The 3,161-nt window shown below is 43.1% G+C and overlaps 1 pseudogene; it reads left to right on the forward strand.

Moving 5' to 3' along the window:
• The first annotated feature begins 1,595 nt into the window (after positions 1-1,595).
• On the forward strand, positions 1,596-2,783 carry LOC114524259 (annotated as a pseudogene).
• Positions 2,784-3,161: the final 378 nt, after the last annotated feature.

The following is a 3,161-nucleotide window of genomic DNA, read 5'->3' on the forward strand; positions in this document are numbered from 1 at the left end:
TATCCACCGCGGATAGTGATTTTTTAGCCGTTTTTAACGATTTGATATGGAATCATCTAATTATACTTCGAGATACTCGACTTCAGTTTAACAATGCATTGTAACTATAACATAAAGTTCTGGTACTTGACCATATCACCGCTGGCCTACGTTCCCTCCACGTCTTTCTGCTTCACTCCTACAAGATGGCAGAACAAGAAAATCTCGCAACGATCTCTGATATGAATCCAGATCCATCCAACTGTAAAGAACAAGAAGAAGGTACGCAAATGAGTTCTAAGGATCTCGCTCAGGCTATCGTGGCCGATCGAGCCTTTATTTCGTCCATCACGGCAGCTATTTTGGAATATATGGCGCCGCAAATGAAACACATGAACACAGTAGCTCGCTATAAAACTGTTGGGTTTTCTGCCCAAACAACCATCAAAGAGCCCGGAGTATGTGATGATCAAACGGTTAATGCACAAGAATCCAACCCCGTAGTGTCAATTGATCTAACGGGTGTGCAAATGCAAAATATAGCAAGTCCTGTAGTGTCTGATGACCTGACAGGCCGTACAAACAAGCGAAATTCAGAGACGGTGAATAATGTAGAAGATCCTACGCCCGTATCAAAGCGTGCACGTTTCGACGCTTCAAATGAGAGTAGTTTAATTGATATTGACCTGGAACCAACAGAGGGCGATATTATGTCCCCAAATTCTCGTTGGGAAGCTAGCGAGGAACTTTTCGCATTCCTTGAGACAATTACTTCAAGGCATCAACATTCCAGACTAGCCCATCAAAAAGATGCAGGATCACATTTTGGATGTGTTTGGTCCTTTGTCGACATTATTTGAGAATGTATTGTGAATGCTGGGGTCAACTAGGAATGGCAATACTGTAGCTTTGGACCAAGAAAGTGTCCTAAACTTCCTCACCAGTGTAAAGTATGCAATGCTCCTTACTCGCGATGCTTCTGCTGATCAACCCACTGATGTCATCATTGGCTCATAAGCATTTCACAAACACGGAACGCCAACTCTTTGGTTCCAGTTTTGAGCAACGCCTTAAAACTCGCTCAGAGACGGCGGAGACCATCGGTAAGGCATCAAGAGTCGGGAAACCATTTTTTCGGGGGGGGGAGGCTCCAGAGGGCTTACAAGACCTCGTGGAGGCCGCCAAGGGTTTCAATTTCGTCCCTTCCAATCAAACAAACCTCATTCCTTCTAATCAAGAGGAAGGATGCCGTTCAGGGGCAATGGAATCCGCAGTCGGGGGCAAAGCACAAGATTCCAGAAGTCCCAAAGACAGGACGCTTAAAACATTTTGGGTACTTCAAACTGTCCAGGGCCACCACATAGAACTTATCTCTTTCCCCGTTCAACAAGTTTTTCCAAGAAGGCCACAACTATCCCCCAGACCAAGAGAGAGTGTTAGATCAGGAGATAGGGGACCTGTTAACGAAGGAGGCAATTCACCCAGTTGTAGGCCCATCTCAATTAGACCAGGGCTTTATAAGTTCAATGTTTGTAGTTTCGAAGAAGGACGGGGGAAATCGTCCAATTATAAATTTGAAACCACTAAACCAGTTTCTCGTTTACGAGGATTTCAAGATGGAGGGCATTCACATGCTGAGAGATCTTTTGAAACAGGACGACTGTCTCGTAAAGATCGATCTCAAGGATGCGTACCTCACGGTGTTAATATGGAGGGACCATCAGAAGTATCTGAGGTTTCTCTGGAAAGGGACTCTGCACGAATTCGCTTGCCTTCCATTCGGTTTCACAAAGTTGATGAAACCTGTAATAGCTGTCCTCCGACAGATGGATATAAGATTAGTGATATATTTTGACGACATTCTGATAATGGCGGAATCTCAGTCACTAGCACTACACCACGCAGCATCAGCCTTGAATCTCCTGGAAGGTCTAGGCTTCATAGCCAACTACAAAAAGTCTCTCCTTGTTCCTGGTCAGCAAATAAAGTTTTTAGGTTTCCTGATCGACTCCACAAATTTATCTCTTCAACTAGCAAGGGAGAAACTTCGGAAAAAATGTCAAAGCATACTAGATGCAGTAGACATCTCAGTCCGAGAGTCAAAATTCCTGGGCCTCCTAACCTCCTCTATTCAGGCCGTATTTCCTTCCCCTCTCCACTACAGACACCTTCAAAGGCTGAAGAATGAGCAGAAATCAATCTTACGAGGCTCCAGTGACATTGGATACGGTTGCCAGGGACGAGGTGATGTGGTGGAGAGATCATCTCCAAGCTTGGAATGGCAGAGCGTTGTTCCATCACCCGATAGACTTAATAATCGAAACAGATGCTTCTCGCAAGGATTGGAGGGCACACTGCGAGTCCATGGTGCTCAGAAGAGAAGAGACTACACATAAATTGCCTCGAACTCCTTGCCGGATCGTTTGCACTCAAAACATTCACGAAGACCAAGGCTTGTGTTCATGTAGGACTTCTGATGCACAATGCAACAGCAGTGGCATACATAAACAAGATGGGGGGTACACATTCTCAGGTGTTAGCCAACCTAGCCATTGCCTTTTAGTATAAACTTACTAATAGGCTATCACTTTTCCTGCGTTCTGATTGGCTACGCTACTAGTAGGCTATTAGTGATAGCCTACTAGTAGCAAAATTCAAAACAATGGCGGAAAATTCGCGTTTCGCCGAAGTATCTGAAGATTTTTTGGACGACTTGTTGGACAATTCCGTACCAGAAAAAACAAAAAAAGCAACAAAATACGGAATTGCAATTTTTAAGGGTAAGAAAATACATAAAAATAACGTATACTCAATTGAATTTTTATATTTAAACTGAATTTTAAAACATTTTACGCGAACAACAATTAAAATATTTTCTTCCCTTTAATATACGAAATAAATTTCAGTTTCAATATTTTTGTATTGTGTTTCCTAGTTGTAAATTAATGTTATAGTTTATACTAAAACAATTAGACAACTCGGCCTCGTTGTCTATGAGCAAATAGTCAACTCGGCTTCGCCTCGTTGACTATTCGCTCATAGACAACTCCGCCTCGTTGTCTAATTGTTAAATGGGAGTGGTGTCTAGAGAATCAGATGGTTGTTTCAGCTCAATATCTCCCAGGAAGTTTGAATGTACGAGCAGACAGGAAATCACGAGTTCTGACCGACTCCAGCGATTG

This window comes from Dendronephthya gigantea, unplaced genomic scaffold, assembly GCF_004324835.1.
Source record: "Dendronephthya gigantea isolate DGI-Jeju-01 unplaced genomic scaffold, DenGig_1.0 000030F, whole genome shotgun sequence".
In the NCBI taxonomy this organism is placed as follows: domain Eukaryota; kingdom Metazoa; phylum Cnidaria; class Anthozoa; order Malacalcyonacea; family Nephtheidae; genus Dendronephthya; species Dendronephthya gigantea.